A 20,624-nucleotide genomic window follows, 5' to 3' on the forward strand; every position below is an offset into this window, starting at 1 on the left:
TTCATTTCTCTTGAGCAAATACTTAAGTATGGGATTTCTGGGTCATATGGTAAGTAAATGCTTAACTTTTAAAGAAACCACCAAACTGTTTTTCCAGTGTCATCCCATTGAACATTCTCACCAACAGTGTATCAGAGTTCCACTAGCTTCAAATCCTTGCCAAAACTTGCTATGGTCAATTTTTTTTTAACATTAGCTATACTAATATGTATGTAGTAGAATCTCATTGTGGTTTTAATTTGCATATTTCTCTAGTGACTCATGATGTTGAACTTTTTCATATGATTAATTGCCATCTGCATACCTGCTTTGGTGAAGAGTCTCTTCCAATCTTTTGCCTGTTTTTTAAATGAATCATTTGTATTCTTATTGAGTTTCGAGACTCCTTTATATATCCTGGATAAAAGTCCTTTTAACATATATATTTAATGTAAATTTTTTCTTCTAATTTGTGATTTGTCTTTTCACTTTTAATGGTATATTTTCAATATCAAGAGTTTTAAATTTGATAAAGTTTATGATTTTTTTCCTTTATAACTCATGCTTTTTCTGTCCTACTGAAGAAGTTTTCTTACCAACAATACTTCAATAAATTTGCTAATTTACTAAGTGAAAATAAATAATTTTCACTTGGTATTTTTCTCAGATTAAAATTTACTCAGACTCTTACTTCATAGGGCCATTGTGAGGATTAAATGAGATTTATGTAAAGCAATTAGTCTGGTGACTGGGCATACTACTGTTCAACACATATCAACTTTTATTGTGATTATGTTTATCAAAAACTTTTATTTCTTCTTTTGTAAATTCCTTTACATGCAAAACTTTAAGAACATTATAATTCGGAAACAAACTCCCTGCTCCCCACTTTAAATGCCAGATTATTTTCCTTATGATAGCTTTTTATCTTTTTAATTTTTCTCATCATATTTCCTCTGAGATTTTTTCCCTCATTGGTTTTCAGTTTTGGAAAGTTCTTCCTCATTCCAAAATCTAGTCTAGGTATAAGAATTTCATATATAATACAACTAGCAACACGACATGATGGGAAAAAAGAAATCGATAAATTGTTTGCTTATAAGCTACTTTAAAATTTAGAACATTACTTCACATCATAATCAAAATAAATTCTAGGTTAACTAAAGATCTAAATTTAACATGAGACAAAGGTAAAACAAACAGGAGCATTGCATCTCATTACGTTTGCCATATTCTATAGGTTAGAAGCAAGTCACAGTTCCCAGTCATACTCAGGGGATGAGGATAAAAAACGGGGTGGCTCAGTGGAAGTCACATTAGGGTGTGTCTACCACAACTACTGATGCATGCTACAACACAGAGAAATCTCAAAATTATGCTGAGTGAAAACAATAGATAAAAGAGAACACATACTTTAATTGCATTTACATAAATTATAGAAAATGCAAACTAATCTATAGTGATATGTCTCTCTCCAAGTACAACCCAGAAATTCAGGGGAATTAACACCTTGCTGGGAGGAGACTCTGGCTAACAGGTGATGGAACCATTGGATAAATGCACCTCTCCTTTACCTTGCATTACGCTACTCATCCCTTACCTCTGCTCCCAGAATTGTATTTCTTAATAAAAGAATTGCACATAGGCTTTCTACCTGGGGTTCTGCTTTTGGGGCAACCCAGGCTAAGACACTATTATAAAGAAAATGTTTTCATATTATTATTATTATCCACATAAAGACGTTCTTAAACTGCTCTTTTACCATTTGTAGATGTTAATATGTCAGAACATGACATGCTCTTCAGTCACCCTTTCTGGATACTTGGGGAAGTGCTGGAAAATTGGTAGAAGATGGCATGAGGGAAAGTGTTGAGGTAAAATCGGATGCTGGCATAATCTTTTCTTAGCTGGCATAACCTTCTAGGTGTGGCCGACATTATGTGATATTCTTTCCCCTTCCTTTCTTCTTTCTTACCTCCTTTTCATAAAACAAAAAAGTGAACTAAAACTAAAATGCTTTCCTCAAGACGCTGTGGGATTTTCCTCAGTGTCTCAGTACATTACAAATCATCAGATCCCTGTATTTGGCCTCCTCTCTTATCGATGCCTAAAGGACATGGAAAATATTTGAGAATTGAAAATGCTCAGCCACCAATGTATATGAGAAATGAGCCCAAATTCCAGTTTCCAGAAGCAACGGAGCTAATGGTGTCATGTCACACCAAGCTTATAGACAAACCTCATCTTCCCTCAGTCAGCCAGACAAAAAAATGTGAGACTACATTACAATTTGATAGCAACATCCTACAGATACTGGAAGCTCTCTGTGTGTGGTGACTAGAGTCACTCAAAATCGGTATGTCCTCCAAAATCTATTTCATTGGCTTGCTAAGTTTCTTAAAATTCTTTGGAGTTGCTTCTTTAGTTTAATATATATCTGTCAGCATAGGTTGTTAAATTGTAAAACTTTATTTTACAATGCTCAAACCTTAATCCAGGCTCACTTGTTGAGCATACTAGAATAGTTTTGTTTACCAGTTTATGAAATAACTTAACTTTAAAGGAAAACACATAGGAAAGGAAATTTTTCTGGTAAAAACATTTAATAAAGATTTCAGAAAGGGTCTGGAAAGTGGAAGGGTACTGAGTAGATTAGAATACGCTAGGTTGGTGTAACAAATAGACCCCCAAAACTTAGTGGCATCAGAACAAAGGTCATTTCTTGCTTACAAAGCAATCCCCATTTCTCTACACAGTCTTCCAGGGCCCAGGGTTGACAGTGGTGATGCCATTTTGAATACATGGCTTCAAATGTCACCCCAGGGGTTGTATCCCAATCAGATTGAAGGGGAAAATAGCATAGGAGAACACGCTTGGGAGGTTTTATGAGCTGGATTTTAAGTTACACCACACTCCACAGCTCAGAACCTAATCACATGACCCCACCTGACCTCTGGGGAGGCTGGACAATGTAGCTTAGCTGTGTGCTCAGAAAGCTGAGGAAAATAGATTTTGGTAAAAGATCAGCAATCCACAAGGAGACCAGGACTGAGTGGGGCTTGGTTTCCAAATTTAGGTATTTTTGAGCCAACTAGAGTAGACTAGAGAAAGCAGATGGAAAGTATGGGAGATGAAGTTCAGTATTAGCTATCTATTGTTCTGTAACAAATTATTACAGAACTTATGCCTTAAAACCACAATAAAATTTTTTTATTTTTTTCTGTGGATCAGGAATTCTGGACCTGCTTGGCGAGGCCGTTCTGGCTCAGTTTCCCATGGGTTCATTCAGATGTAGACTGGGGCTACAGTCATCTGAAGGCTCAACTGAGACTGGAGGGTTCCCTTCCAAGGTGGCTCACTCTCATGGCTGACAAGCTGACCTGGCTGTTGGCGGGAGGCCTCTGCACAGGGCCTTCCTGACATCGTCACAGGCTTCTTCCGGAAAGAACGATCAAAGAGAGCAAAGTGGAAACTTTACTGTCCTTTATGACCTAGCCTAGGAAGTCACCTCTGCCATATTCCATGGGTCGCACAGACCAGCCACGATTAAATGTGGGAGGAGACAACATAAAGGCATGAATACCAGGCGGCAAAGATCATAGGGGGCCATCTTAGAGTATGGCACTAAAGATTTCAAAGATCAACTTGAACTCATCCACAATCAACTGCTCTATCCATTAATTAGCACCTCATTGACGAAATGTGGGAATTAGCCGCAGACATTAAAAGCAGACTAAGTCAATTGGATTCGAAGCCTGTATATTCACTTTTCTTGGGCATGAATCGACACCTGCAACAAATCACCTGACACTCTCTCAAGTAAGCATCAGGAAAGATTTCCTAGCTTTTCATTTCAAGTTTTCATTATTAAACTCCAATAAGCTCACTCCACCATCATAGCTCCCACACCTATCCTGACAACCTGCACAAGAACACACTTCTCGGATTTTAATCTAAGTCTCATATATGTAATTCTCAGCGTTCTTTCCTCTTGTAATTCCCACATCTATTAAGAAGTTAACATAGGAAATAAGGGAAATAGAGATCAGGCCTCACCTTCCTGTTTTCTCCCTGGAGTAATCTGGAGCTTCTAGGAAGAAAACTGACACCTAAGGAGCCTGGTTTACCCTGGCTAGAATCAAGGGCTAGATTTACTAACGACATGGCTACTGCTGTGTATAGTGTTTATTGTACCTCTTGCATATAGAATGATTAACTAGGAATAAAAAAAAAGATCCAATATTGGCATGGTAATGAGCAGCAGTAACACTGAATCTAGTACCATATAGAATGTATTCAGTCACAAGCAAAAATAGTCTGCCAAAAAACAAACAAACAAACAAAACCCCCAAAATTTATGCATCCCAATAAACTAATTTGTAGTTGATAATCTGAAGTTCCTGAAATTTTGGATGCTTTGAAATTATTTTTATTCTGTCATACTTTTATACCTTGGCCTACATATGGGTGAGAGATGCCTATATATGGGTGAGAGGAATCAGTAGTACCTGGATACTTTAATGAAGCAGGAAGAATTTTTATCTTCCTCCCACCAACTAATCTACCTTAGCAGAATTGTGTCTCCCAGAATTCAGTCAAATAAAGCTATGAAAGTGTAATTATGTGAAAAGAAAGCAATCCTTGATAAACAAAGTATGGACAGTGGGAGAAATTCCTATAACATCACACCCAACAGGTTCAACCACCAAGCAGGCCACTGAGGCCTGAAACCTGGCATTTCTGCTCCTCTCCAAACATAAATTCGGACATCAATGTCTTTGGGTGGCACATCTTGAGAGTCTTTCAGACATTCAGTAGGCGCAAATTAATGTCATCGCCATAATATCATTTTCATGGTGGAAAAGACTATCAGTGTTATTTACATCACTTGAGTGGATAGAATGAGGATATTTTTGAAACTTTTCTGAAACTGTAAGTGACGACCACGCAGCGTGACAGTGATGAATGCCCGGTGTGGAAAGGATGCTTCTCTCAGAGGGCTCTGCGGCCTGAGCTTCAGGGAACAGAAGCTGCCTGAAGAGCAGCTCAAATCGTCAGTGATTTTTTTGCTGATAAGAAGAAAAAGGTTCATCAAATCTCAATCGAATTAAAGTTATTCCTTCTTCAAAAAAAAAAAAAAACACACAGAAAAACTAGGTTTCCCTTCTGAATTTAGGATTATTTGTTGAGAAGAATGTCTCCATCATAGCCTTTCTTCCATATGTAGGAATTATGTTTTCTAAAGGCTCCAGGTTCTTTTCTTTTGTGCTTGCCTCTGGCACGACTTACTTTTCTGGCCATTTCTAAATGAATATATCTCATATTTCTTCAAAATTTCCCAGCATCGTTAATATATAAATATATGTGTATTTTAATTTATATGCTCTCTAAAATGTATTTAGCAGATGGGAAAGAAAGCCAAATTTTAAAATATTACATTCCTCAAATTTAAGATTAAGACTTACATTCCCTTGACTAACTGGACTATAGCAATGTATAACTGTTTAACTGTTACTATTGTATAATTTCAGCAATTTCTCTAAAACTACATTTGGTAAAATGGCAGGGTAGACAACAGTCAATGTAGATATAATACTCTCCTTTGAAAGTTTTTTTTTAACATCAACATTTAGCCGCCAATATTCTATAAATTGGTTAAAAAATACAATTCCACATTCTATGAAATAATTTCACCTTCCAGGGTAATTGTAGGATGTCTGATTCCTTCTGGTCCATGACTATTAGAACAAGAGGATAAGAGTAGTTTCCTTGACTTCCTCAGCGTGAAGTGCCAAAACAAAGAGCAACAGAATCTGTCAGAAACAATCTCTTACCTCTGTGGACTGGAAAAGATGTCTAAATCAGACTTTAGGCAGAAAGAACCCCTGACTTCCCCACACATGCCGTGCTGTCTTACAACTTTCTAATCTTTCCTTAGCTCATGTAACTCTTCCCTTGCCTAGAACACAGAAGCCCCATGGCACACCACTATTCATCCTATGAAACTGGATATTACTGCCCCTAAGTAGTCGGTAGGAGTCTTACACTTGCACACCACCTAGCATATGTCTCCAAACAGCAATTATCCTTTAGGATGTTGTTTGTTTGCATGACTATCTTCCCTACTAGACTGTAAGATCACTGAGGGCAGGAATCGTCAGCAGTGAACTTTGAGTACCTGAGCTCAATTCTGCACAGCCCATTGCACATACTCAGTAGCTATTTGTTGAAGAAGTAAATAGACAAATTTATTTCATATTCTCCAACTGTGCTTTATAACCTTTATTAGGTTACCTCTGTTCAAGATAAAAGACATTATCTTCAAATTCTATAAAAGTTTCTTCATACATGTCAATAGGAAATTTTTCACTTCTGCGTATTTGGATGTCCTAATCTTTCCATCAAAATTTCAAGTTATATTCTTTTTTACTTGTAATATAAAGTGAAATCATCAACCTAAAATGATTAGGCATGCAACGTATGTTTCCATTCAAGTACTTAGTACACAAATATGTCACATATCAAATATACACAACGGTAAATAGTATTATCCCATTTTAAGGTGGAGGGGTGTCTATGCCCTCCACTCAAATCTGAGTGGGCTTGTAACTGCTTCAAAAGAAGAAAAGAAATGAATCTTAACTTGAAATGAATCATAAAACCAAATGTAAGTGCTAACTATAAAACTTCTATAAGAAAACATAGGTGAAAAATATTATTGACCTTGGCTTATACAAAGATTTCTTAAATAAGACATAAAGAGTAGAAACTATAAAGAGAAAAAATGATAAAATGAACTTCTCAAAATTAAAAACCATTGCTCTTCAAAAGATAGTAATTTAGTCGTAGGCTGGAAGAAAATACTTGCAATCTATATCAATAAAAGACATATTCGGAATACATAAAGAACTCTGACAACTCAAAAATAAGAAAACAATATAATTTTAAAAGGAGACGATGGTGGTGGTGCAAAAGACTTAAATAGATCCTTCACAAGAAAAGACATACAATTGGCAAATAAGCACAAAGGTTTATTAGGCATCAAGAAAATGCAAATTAAAACTACCAAGAGATACCATTTCATAACCACGATAATGACTGAAACTAAAAGGTCTGACAATACCAAATACTGGCAAAGAATTTGAATAACTGGATCTCTACATTACCGATGAGAATGTAAAATGTCTGGCAATTCTTAGACATTCACCTACCTCGTGAACCAGTTTTCTACTTCTGGTTATTTGCTCAACATAAATGAAAATGCTTGTCCACACAAAGACTCGGGTATAGCAGCTTTATTCAGAATAGCCAAATCCGAAAACAGCTTAACTGTTCAACAGGAATGTGGAGAAATGGATTACAGTATATTAATACAATATATAGTACACATTAAAAAGAAATGAACTACTCACACACACAACATGGATGAAACTCAAAAACATGTTTAGTGAAAGAGGTCAGACATAAAAGAGAACAGATTTTATGATTCCCTTTATGAGAGGTTCAAGATTAACCAAAACCAGGTCGTGGTGATAAATATCTAAAACAGCCATTGCCTGTGATGGGGTTGAGAGTGTTCTGGTAAGAGGCATGAGGGAACTTTCTCAAGATGATGGAAATATTCTTCTGATGGACTTAGAACTATGCTGCTTCTTCAGGAAAGGCCTTGTTGCCTCAGCAGCTGGAAGTATTGTCAGTGAAGAGTGTTCAGCTGCTACCCTTTTCTAGGATGGCTTCAGTTGTAGAGACTCACTTCATTAAAGCCCATTCCCTTCTGGGGATGACTCACATCCAATTAAAACCTGAAACAACTCCTTTTGGCCATTCCAATTTCAGACCTTCCCATGGGGTGTGCCAAGGCTGTTGACCCCGCTTTAGCAGCAAACTAGTATAGCACTATTCCACTATTGCAGAAAAGACTATTCTTTCCCTACTAAATTGTCTTGAGACCCTGTCGAAAATCAGTTGACCATAAACATAAGAGTTCATTTCTCAATTATATTCCATTAATCTATGTATCTATCATTATGTTGGTGCTGTACTGTTTTGATTGTGGTAGTTTTGTAGTAAGGTTTGAAATCACTGAATCTTTTAATGTTTTCTTTTTATTATTATTTTTGGCTCTTGAATTTTTATATGAATTTTAATATTTTTGTCAATTTCTCAAAAGTAATAAAGGCAGCTGAGCTTTAGATGAGGATTACATTGAATATGTCGATGAATTTTGGGAATATTGCCATTTTAACAGTATTAAGTCTTTCAGTCTGTGAACATGGATGATTTTCCATTTATTTTGGGTTTTAATTCCTTTTAACACTTTATAGTTTTCAATGATATATCTTGCACTTCTCTTGTTAAATTTATTCCTAAGTATTTTAACCTTTTTGATGTTATGGTAAATTGAATTATTTTCTTAATTTAATTTAAAAATTTCATTGCCAATACATAGAAATATTGATTTTTTATATAATGATTAGTTCTAATAGTTTGTGTGTATGTGTGTATTCTTTAGGATTTTCTATATACAAGATTATGCCATCTCTGAATAGATTGTTTTATCCCTTTCTTTTTCAGTCTAGATGTTCTTCCCTTCTCTCCCTTTCTCCCTTTCTTCCTTTCCTCCTCCTCCTCCTCCTCCTTCTCCTGCTTCTCTCTCTCTCTCTTCTCTCTCTCTTTCTAATTGTCCTAGATGGAACCTCCAGTATAATGTTGAATAGAAGCAAGTGGCAAGAACAGATATCCTTACTTTGTTTCTGATCTTGGGGAAAGCAGTCAGTCTTTCACCACTAAGTATGATGTTATCTGTGGATTTTTTAAAATAGATGTTCTTTGTCAGGCTGAGGAAGTTCCTTTGTATTTCTCGCTTGTTGAATGCTTATATCATGAAAGGGGGTTAGATTTTGTCAAATGCCTATTCTAAGTTTACTGAGATGATCTTATGGGTTTTGCTCTTGATTATATTAACATTGTATATTATATTGGTTGATTTTCATATATTAAAACTACCTTGCATTTCTGGGATAAATCCCACTTGATCTTGGTGTGTAATCCTTTTTCTACGCTGCAGGGTTCAGTTTGCTAGTATTTTGTTGACGAGTTTTGAATCTATATTTATAAAAGATATTAGTCTAAAGTTTTCTTATGATGTTCTTTGTCTGGTTTTGGTATCAGGATAATGCTGGTCTCTTCAGGATACCGGTTTCCTCTGGGAAAATAACACAAATGGGTGACTCAAATGCACTGGTAGAAGTTTAGATCTTTAAAAAGATACCTGTAACATTTATTGAATAAAGGTGGTGAATAAGATACATACCTTATTCTCTGTACCTTTATGTATATTAGAATATTTTATAATTAATTTTAAAATTGGATCATGTTACTCCTTTGCTTAAAAATTTTCATTGGCTGCCCACTACACTAAATAAAATTCAGATTTCCTACCTCAGGCACTACATGATCTGACTCTTACCTCTAAAACCATACCTCATATTCAACTATTTGCTTATTAAAAAGCAGCCAGCCTGACTGGCCATATTTTTCCAACTCAGGTTCCCTCATCCTCCTCTTTCCCAGACGCTTCTGGCTCTCTCAGCTTTCAGCTTAAAAATCAGCTTAGTGCAGCCATCTCTTACCATTCTACATCAGTAACCTCCCCACACATTTACCATCCCTGCTAATTTCTTTCCAGTACTTCTCTCTACAGAATAATTTTATTTCCTGTCTTTCTTCCTCACTGTGCTGTGAGCTCTAGCTAGGGACTAATTTGCAAATAACTCCTCTTTCCTAGCCTCTAACACAATGAGTGTCATATGCATGCGCTCAGGTATATGGTCCAGCATAATATAAAGATTGCGAATCTGCAACCATAACTTTGGTATCTTAGATATGTTACATATCTTCATTTTCTTTAAATCAACTTAAACTCTACCGGAAGCCCAAATCCTGCACGGATAGTGAGAAATGCAATGTTAACCAACATTGACAGTTAAGGTGGGGGGATGGTGCGCTCACCAACTCTTCTTGAAATCCTCAGCTGTGGGACACCAAAATCACCACTCATGACCTCATTCCATTCTCACATGAGGTCTTCTACATCCTCTGGCCCAACCACCTCTGATCTTTGTAAGCACTGCCAACTCTCCCCTCCTACTCTAGGTCACCTAAAATATTTTTTTTCAATTATAGGAAACTTTTGCAAAGGACAGTAAGAGAATTTACTTCAAATTCTTCCCTGAGGCAGAGGAGGTTACCTGATAGAAGTGGTGAGGGAGAAAGAGGGCAAAACACAAATCTCGATAAACACAAATCTCAATAAACATATCAATAAACAGTTTTTCCACAGCGGGGGCGGGGAAGGGGGAGGTGGAAATGACTAAATGAATGAATTAGTGTATTCAGGATATTAAAGCTAATAGCTTGCTATTATTATTGTAGCCATTGGTTGTCTCAGCTGCCATTACATTTGCATATTCACTTTTCACATGATCTTCAGCGGTTTGTCACTGCTCTTAGTATAAAGACCAAAAACCTTAAGAGAGCGTGAAAACTTCTACATGATCTAATCCCAACATTTTCTCCAGTCATACTTCTCCTAACTCTAAGGCAATAGTTCTGGATTTTGGCTATGTAGTAGAATCACCTGGGGAACTTAAAAAAAAATACTGTACGATCTTATCCCAGAATGATTGTAAGTCTCTAGGGGTGGAGCCCAGGACCTGGTGTCTTTTGTAAAGCTTCCCAAGTGTAGTCAGGGTTGGGAATCATTCCTTCAAAGTCTCTAGCTACACTGACCTTTTTTCTATTTATCAAAAAGTAGAATAACTCTTCCCCATTTTTAAACTAGGTCAGCAAATTGGTATTTATTTCTAGCTGTTTCCATAATGAATGCCTGGCCAGCAATCTTTGTGTACCTCAGTCCAGCTATCTTCCTCGGGGAAGTCTTCCCTGAGTGGTTAGGTCCTCTCTTCTATGCTCTCATTGCTCCCAAAATGTTTTCTTCACAACACTTTTGGTTTATAATTATTCTCTTGTGTGACTTTTAAAAAAAATTTATGTATGTCTCCTATATTAGAATGTAGAGCCCCCAAAGGCAGAGAATTTGTTCATAATGATATCCAAAGCTTAGGGCATTATAGGGAAACAATAAAAATTTATAAAATGAACACTTATATGAATGAACGAATGGGTATATGAATGTTAGAACCTGTGAACTTTATACTTGGGTACATGATCAGATATATAATATATGATAAAGACAAAACATTTTACTCCCTTTTTTTTTATAAAGTTTAGATGACTTTGAAAATACTTTCAAAGATGGTAAGTTAACAGCCTAGTTTTCAAATATTCTTTGTGTAATTTTAACATCTACACCAAACTGCATTTGTAAATAGTTTCAGAACTTCTGAGAAATATTTGATATTTTAATTATTTTCATTTTATTTTCCAACTTGAATAAAGAAAATTGAGTCTCGCGAAAAAAATAGAAAAAGAAAATCTTGGCATGCAATTAATGAACAAACAAATAACCTTCGAAGCTTTACAAACTATAATATTTGTACCTCGGTGCAAAATTCATCCCTACAAGCACCAAAAACACATCAAAACAAAAGTAGAGTATCCTCTCCAGGAATTTTTTAGGAGGTAGAAACAGATTCTGGATTTTATAACACAGGGTTTTGATCATTTATTTACTCAAAAAAAAAAAAAATCTCAGTTCAGACGGACTGTGTGGGTTTTCAGTGAAGTCTGCTTAATTTGGAATACTGTATTTCTTTTAGAATTTCATAGACTTGTCCAAAAAATATCCTTTACTAAAAACTTATAAAATTTTTTAACTCTGATATCTTTTTTCTTCTTTCTTTAAAATGTGTTATTATTTAAAAACTATAGTTTATCATTTAAACTCTAAATATGAAAAATATTTACTTCTATTTCTCAACAACTCAAAGTTTAAAAAACTGCCCAGATAATAAAATTATAATTTATAGAGAGAGTCTTTAGTTCGCAGGTTGCTTTTTTATAATTAGCCATATAATTGTCTTCATATGTGACTACCCTAATTGTAATGCCTATGGCAATTATATTAGAATATATAAGATGCTAATTTTGTTTCTTTTAAAGATCTTGCCTTGGTGTCTCTGTTCTCTACTATACAGTTACAAGTATATTCGTCGCTATTTCACATTTAAGGATAAGTAATATTTACGAAGTCCTTAGGCAGCTGTTTCTAATGTTCTGCTCTGTGAGTTGTGTTGATTAGTGGCACGTGGCATGGCAATCACACTCCGTTCAGAAGGGAGGTAGTCACAGGCTCTCACCAAGCTCGGGAACACTTGCCTCAATCACGGATGCTTGCTGATAACATTTCTTAAACTATTCTGATGGCTTTTTTTCCCCTCGGCTGACTATTGAAATGGTTGACCTACTTGTATTTATAGAGGACACTTTAAGCAATACTTATGAAGCAAACATTATTGAGTATCTATTGTGTGCCAGAAACCGCGTGGAGTCCTGACAAAAAAAAGGTAAATGCATTCAATGTACTTTTGTTTTGTTTTTTTAAGTTATTTGTATCACTTAATTGTTGGGATTTTTGTTATCGAGTAGTTTGTCTTTACCCATGTGGCACCTTTTTAGTAGAAAGAATAGAAAGAAGATAATAATAACATTTGTTGGCCACCTATTAAGTGCCAAATATTCGCATATGGCAACAAATCCAATTGTATACCTCAACACGACCCACTGGGATAAGAATTATTTTAGCTCCATTTTGCAGATGGAAAAGCTGAGGCTTTTAACAGCTGAATCACTTGTCCATGAGTGAGTAGCAGAACATCACCATGCTATTTGGGAAAAAGTCTCTGGAAACTAAGAACTCAGAAGAAATGGCAGAAGATAGATCCACATCTCTCTTGCTAAAGGATTGCTCGCTAGAGAATCAAAGCAAAACGTCACTGAGAATATTAGAGGGAGGGAGGCTATAAGAGCATTAGACATGAAAGGAGACATAGATGCTTTTGCAAACGTCAGAGAGGTAAGCTTGAAAATGAGATCACCCTTCCTGAGTGTTCAACTGTAGTAAATTACTCTCCACTCTTCCCTGTGAGCCTGTGAGTTTTAACACACGCAGTTCTTTTGTATTACAAGTGTGACACCCTTTTTTTTTTTCCTGCTACTCGCACAGAGTCACTTGACAATGAAATGATGCAAATATTTGTCTCTGGGTGCTAGGCATACTGTATTTCAATCTAAGACCTGAAAGTAGTAGTTTATGAGCCACCTCTAATAGTACTGAGCATCTTTCCTCAATCTATATTCACATCAGTTCCATTTTCAAATGAGTCAAATGGGAAGCTGAAGTTAGCCAGTCAGAGCTTAACACCTCTGATTTATGGTCAGAAGTATCTTAATAGGATCATTCATTTTCCTTTGCTCGTTCAGAACATCTGATGTTACAAGTTTCTAGAAATGTTCGTGTATCCTCTGGTTCTGCAAAAATATAATCTTTATCTCCAAAAGTGACCTTCAAATGAGCAGGAAATGAAAGCCGGCCGTTCTTTCTCAGTCACCTTGCCTTGCTTTATTGATGTGTCATAATGGAAATCTTGAGAGCCAGAAATCTCAGAATTATTATGATATTTTAATCTTTTTAGGTTAAGTATAAATGCGAAGGTGTAGGGCAAAAAGCATTAGTTTAGACCTGGCTTTATGAAGTATCTCTTTCTTGCCCTTTATCTCCTTGTTCAATTGCTTTAGAGAGGATGTCTCTTCTGCAAATCCACAATTTCTGGGACTTTGTGAACTTGGTCTTCTACTTCTTATACCTTTATAAGTGACTTGATTTATGATATTGGTTGGAACAATTCTAAACTCCCAGCCCCCATCCCCTTCTAATGACTTTCCCATCCCCTCCTTCCCTCACCTGAGTACCTCAGCATTAGGTCCTTTGTTTCTACTACATATTTTTAAAATATTAGCAGACAAACAAACCTAACTGCAGTCTGGTTACTAGCCTCTGTTCTCACAGGAAACATGTCTATATAAACACATACTTTGTTCAGTTTGAGACTGCACATGTCAGGACACAGAGTTCTATGCCCAGAGCATTCCAATTTTCTAAGTAGCATAGGCTTGTCAAAAGCTAAAATCTGGCTGCTATTCTACTCCGGAGCATGAGCTCTCAATTCCAAACCATTAGAGTATGTCTTTTTATAACACTTACCCCTAGTGTTATAAAATGTCCTTTTGTATGGGTAAACTCTTAGTAATGGATCAGTTGCTTACCTGGGGTAATCATTCATTCTCCTGAAGCAGAAGTAATTGCTAACTACCTGATTCTAAATGCATCTCAAAGGCAATACAAATTAGGATGAATTAGTGAATTTGCAGAGCCATTCTAGTATATATAAACATAACCCTTTCAACATTATGATTTGTGTTTTAGCCTTCAGATCACCCCCAAAATATTTGGTTTTACATGTGCACCGAACTCGTCTAAGACTACCAGATATTTTTTAAATGTCTCTTATCACTTTATACACACTTTAGAAAAAAAAAGTATTGGCTTTATTTTTAATTGCTAAATTAATGAATTCTCATTATAAAAAATGAAATACAGTAATATACAAAATGAAAAGTAAAAGTTGCTTTTAACCAATCTGTCTCCATTTAAGAGTTTAATCTGTGTGCTTCCATGTCTTTTACAGAAAAGTAGATATATAAACATTATATTCAAATATATTTAATAAATATATTGTGACAGTATATTTCAACCTTAATATTTGTAATATGTCCTCAGCTTTATAGTTTCCATCTTTTTCTCTGAAAGCTGTAGACTATGGCAGTAACACCAGAAGGACTGTCTTAAAATTGGGGGCTGACATCTTAGCTATACAATTGGCCCACACTGAATGGATTGGACATCGACACATTACATTTTAAGGTCTCAAGGAGATATTTTATGATCAGATTTAACAGACCACATACTCTTTCCTTTAGGGAGGCCATAAAACTCCCAGATTATGGGAGCAGATCTTGTGCTCAAGTATTCAATTCTCTTTTTTAAGCTTGATTTTTCTTTTATTAAGATGTGTCATTGGTACTTTGTTTAAATTCCCTCCTGTGGCCAAAGACCCCTTTCCTACAAATTTGTTTTTATAATTATGTGGTTTTTAAAGAATATAAACTTCCTATCTAGGAGAATATAATAAGGAACATTCTTCTGTTGCTGAAAAGATCCAGCTGATAAGGCCAAAATATTTGTGATACCTCAAAAATGATCATAAAGCCAACAGGAAGTTTCCACAGTGTCGAAAAGTACCTCTTCTAACTGATAATAAACTGAAAAGAGAATAGTGTGGTTCAGTCTTTTATTGACAAAAAAAGGGGAGAGGTTGGGGAGGTGGGAATCCCTTATACATATGGTATAAAAGTTTAGTCCAGGCGAAGAGTCAAATCCTGTTTTGTTTTGTTTTTCTTCTGCTTCAGATAAATTTTATCAGCTGAAAGACAAGTCATAAATAAAAGAGTGTTTGAGTTTTATTTTCCACTGGTAGCCACTTTAGGTTAGATGTTTTGTTCCACAAAGTAGGATTTCAAAATCCTTATTCTTCTGTGTGTACAATTGTCCCATCCAGCTAACTCTGTCAGTCCCTTTTGGTGGTTAGAAATCCTCAGTGCAAAATAGCCACCGTAAAGCTTTTTAAAACTTGCCTCTTTTGCATTTTATTTCTATTGACTATAATCTTAAAGATTCAGAATCAGTTACTTGCCTTCCACTGTTAATATTCACTAGAATTGGTCAAGTTTCTCACTTTACCTTAAATGGGGACATAACAGGAATCCAGTCTAGTTTTGTTTTCTCTTTTCTCCTCTTTTCAAAATCAGAGTCAATAGTCAGCAGTTTGCGCTAACATATATCTTGTTATTGTTTATACCAACTCACCCTTTCTGATGCTATTAGAACCACAGTGGAACTTAGACCCAGAAATTTGCTCATCTTAAAGCTCTAAAACAGCACCACTTTTATGACAACTGTAAAGCCTTGAGCTGTCACTTTACTCCTAAGACTGTTACTCTCCATGATTACTGGCATTTCTTTCTTGCTCATTCCCTCCTACGCTCATCCCCCATTTGACTGTTTAAAAAACATATTTGGAACAAATAAGGTAAAGGACTAACGATTAGCAATTCTTAGCTGAGCTATATAAAACTCTGCCTAGAAAGATCCTGTATTCTCTGTGCTGTATATACATATCCCTTCCTGAGAACTCATCCCATTATTCTGATGGGTTTTAAGGGAGCTCTGAGAACAAGAGAGATAAAGGAGAGCATGGCTTTCTTCTTTCTGATGAGGAACTGACTGTGTCCCGCATGATCCTGCACAAGCTACATGGCAATTTGACCCAGCAGACCTAGGTTCAAGGTTGAACTCTACTGCTTCCAGGTCGTGAGGTTCAGGCATAATACTAGCTTCTTTGTCCTTCAGTTTCTTCACTGGAAACAATCACATCTGCCTCACAAAGCTGCTGTGACGATCAAATAAAATGATGTATGTCGAAGGGTATTATAAACTTGTATCACACTATAAATATTTGAACTTAAAAAGCTTGTTGATTAAAAGAAAGGGGAAAAAAAGGTTTAGTTATGCAAAAGAACTAGAATGTACCTGCTCCGGTATTTAAAAGTCACAGTTAAATGGTCCAGTGGTTTTTGAAATTAAGAATAGATACTTAAGATACTTAAGAGTGTAGCTCTGCAAAATTGAAACTTTTAAGAATATTTTTTAGTTTTAAAGGTGTTGTAGAATAAGAAGGTATTGTCATTTTACAAATGAAGACAATGATATAAAACATTATGTCACTTGCCCCAGGCCCCTTATTACTTGGAGTCAAAAGCTTTTCGATTTTGACAGCCTAGATATTTGTCTCACAACCTCCACAGAAAGAAGAGGATTTATGTGGGAAGTTCATCCTGGGGAAGGTGACATGTTCGTTAATGTATGCTCATTTTGCATTAACACTTTGCTTCATCCCAGAGCGGTATTAACTGTATCTTAAATTTTATTCTGTATTTCTCTATTAAAATAAATTCATTTTTTTAAATCTTGTAAAAATGCATTGAGAAGCAGGTTAATAAGGAGAGAAAATAGGGCAAAGAAACTTCCTAATTGCCTGAGTCAGCCATACCTCTTCAGGTTGAGAGCTTCTTTTTCTATTTTCTTCTCTACACATATAAAACATGCAAAATATAGATTTTTATTTTTTTTTAGACGAGGCAATCCTTGGTTGACCTCGCAGCTTGCAAGGACTTTGTCAACTTACAATCCTTTATTTTTAATTTAATTTTATTTTTTACGCTTACAGCACTTGGTCTTCCTAGGTGGTCTCCCATCCAAGTACTAACCAGGCCCGACCCTGCTTAGCTTCCGTTATCAGACAGGATCGGGCATGTTCAGGGTGGCATGGCCATAGACAAAACATAAGTTTTTAAATGAGGTTTATATTAACAGTGTGGGATGGCGAAGGTGGTATTAAAACTGATCATTTCCATTGAGTCATTGAAGAATTGAGAATTAAAATCTATCTTGCCCACCCAAAAAAGATTTTTTAATAATAACTGTTCATATTTAAAAATTCACTTGGAACAATGCTTTGGCTCATTTTTTGACAAGTGAGTTTGTGTATGAACAAAATAACAATGTGCAGGGTGAATGAGATGAAAAATCTACAGAGCAAATGTGTCTTGGAATTTCTAGTCATTTTGGTCTAGGAACGTTTTGAGGAAATTATTTAGCCTAACTTCAGTTTCTCAACCAATATGGCAAGTAATTGACCTTGGAAGAATAATCCAGAAGCTCTCAATTTATGAGTGGATTAATTCTAAGAGTTAATATATAAATTAATTGTCTAAATTTGAAATTTACTTTTTCCCTGGCAGTATTTTTAGAGATGCGATTTGGTTCCCCAACTAGTCTGCACAAACTTCACCAATAGAGAATTGGGAACGTTAATGTTATTTGAGTAGCAACGAGCACTCTGACTTCTCACACATCTCTCTGCCCTGGTGGGCATTAGAGGGAACAGATTCAGAGGACAATAACTCCTTCAAAGAGCAGGTAGACAGATATTTCCAAGGTCCAGTGTTTTCTCTCTTACAGTTTGTTAAACAAATTATGTCTCTAAGTTACTCCCCACATGTGACTGGGAAACAAAGGGATGGTGCCCATAGGAACTACGGGTTTAGAGTTTGCTTCCTCTAAAAACTTTTCCTGCATATATTTTGTTCTTTAGCCACACATTTATCACTTGGGGGCTTACTGTTGTGATGCCTTATCCCTATGCACCCAGGGCATGAGTATGCAAGTGAATATGTTAGAAGACTGATGTGCGCAAAGCTAGAGCTTTAGAGAGTTTGTCCCTTTTAAGCAACTGTTACTTTCAAAACGAAAGTAATGTCTTAGGACTTGAAAATGGCCATTAAAAAATCTGTAAGCCACATGACCTAAAAAGCATCAAATTAGAGTTGGGAGATAAACTTTTAATCTTTCATTTTGGATAGAAAAAGTATATCATTTAGTATCTTCCCTTCTTTGTGTTTAAAGAAGGGAAAACAAATTCACAATTTAATATAGATGCTGTGAAGCTTTACTTTCACCAGATGGTTCCTAAAAAAGGACAAATTAAAATTTACTGGTCTCCAAATGAGTGTATAAAGTTAAACATTGGTTTCATGTAACCTTTTCGTAAAAAAACTAAATCTTTAAGGATTAACTCAAATATCTGGGTGAAATAGAGCCTTACATTCAACCTCAATACCCTCGCTTTCTCAAAGGCCATAGATATGATATAATAAACTAAAAAGGAAATTGATTCCGATAACAATAATAGAATAAGGGAATCTTATTATTAGATGATCACTTTATGCCAGATTTGGAATATATGCCATTATATCTATGTTATCTTCCCTCTTAGCCTGCCAGCATGTGCAAGCTGGGTTCTTCTCAGTCTCTGAGATGACTTCCCAGGGGGCGGGGGAGGTAGGGCACATGGCCACATATGAAGTCGTCTTATCCCAACATTCGGATCTTTGTGTTTCAGAGTATTAACCAGATTACAGGTCATAATCTGTAAAAGCTCCCCTGCTAGTGCCCTGCTTGACTTCTTTCCAGATGAAATCTCTTCAAACAAATCCTGGATCACAAAGATACTCTGTTTTGTGTCTGGAGCCAAAGAGAAAAAAATATGCATGTAGAAAGACAAGTATCCGCCAAGGGTAAAGAGCTAGATTGATGAGGTTCTGCGTTTATCACCTCTGGGAAAAAAAAAAATTGTTCCTGTAAAAGAAGCCAATTGCAACATTTAGGATGAAGTAATTCATCTAGTGATTCTTCTTCCATTTGAACTTTTCATTTCCTTGTGCTTTTTTATGGATGCTCAGTTTGAATGTGTCTAGATAAGGACATGACTTATTTATTGGCACTAAGAGCTTTTTATAAGTTTAATATAATTTATGGATTTTTAATAATCCCTCTAATTGTTTCTTTACATGAGTTACCACTTTTTTTAAAAGCCAAATTTCATTTTCTTTATGATAGCAAACGAGTGAAAGAGAAAATTAAGGTTTAAATAAAAAGTTATCTTACTTGGCAGGCCAAAGCCATCCATTGGCTCATAAAACACTCCTGATGGGGGCACCCTATTATTTTTAAGGGGTTCATGAAATGGACAGAATTCAATTGTTCTCTCAGCATGCAGACAGGATATTTATGGGAAAGCACTCTGGGAAAAAAAAAAAAAACCTTTCATTCTCATTGGGAAGGTCTGGGATAAAGCTCTGGTAATCAGGATTGCTTGCTAAATGACCTCAATTTTTCAGTCACCATTTTCTCTCTTTTACAAAGCCTTCCTCCCACTCCCCTGCCCCCCGCCAGCCCCAAGAGGATAACTTTTTAACTCAACAGATAGATATTTACTAGTATCCTTTAGTTTTTCACTTATAAATGGTTTAGAATTTGTTTCTAGGGCAAATAACCTGGTGACATATTTATAATAATTTTAGGGAAACTAGCATACAATGAAAGGTCATCGCTCTCTAGACAAATATCCTCTAGACTTAGAGGTGTCCTCTTCCTTCCCAGTACCTCACTTAGCTGCACACCACAGATACCCACACCAGATGCCTCTCTGTGTATTCCTCTTATCTATTAAATCCCTTCCTGGTCCATACCTCCTATGCTGCTTTTTTTTTTTCCTATCAGTGAGCTCATTCAAAAAGCCTCATTTCTCCCATCATCATCCTTAGGTAGAGCTTTGAGCCTCCTCTGTCTCTGATGATTTGTGGTACTGAAGCCAACTAGGAACATAAACATGGGCGGAAAGGAAGCTGTCCCTGTAGCATAAGAGATTCCCTCTCCTCCTCGTTAGACCTGCAAAGTCCTTCCTCAGCTGGGACCTGCCCCATCTCCAGGCTGTGGGTGGTTTCCCCAGACCTCAGCCCTAGAATTGTGCTTTGGGTCCTACTTCCCTTACTCTGTTAAAATCTGTTCTTATCTCAAGTAAAGTTCACTTTTTAATAATAGTTTTATTGAGGTATCATTTGAGGTGTACAGCTTGATAAATATTGATAATTATATACAGTCATGT

General features: G+C 36.0%; 1 pseudogene; it reads right to left on the reverse strand.

Annotated features, from left to right (window-relative positions):
* Window positions 1-17,336: 17,336 nt before the first annotated feature.
* On the reverse strand, window positions 17,337-17,455 carry LOC120608653 (uncharacterized; annotated as a pseudogene).
* Window positions 17,456-20,624: the final 3,169 nt, after the last annotated feature.

The sequence above is a fragment of the Pteropus medius genome, unplaced genomic scaffold (genome assembly GCF_902729225.1).
Source record: "Pteropus medius unplaced genomic scaffold, Ma_sr-lr_union100, whole genome shotgun sequence".
In the NCBI taxonomy this organism is placed as follows: Eukaryota; Metazoa; Chordata; class Mammalia; order Chiroptera; family Pteropodidae; genus Pteropus; species Pteropus medius.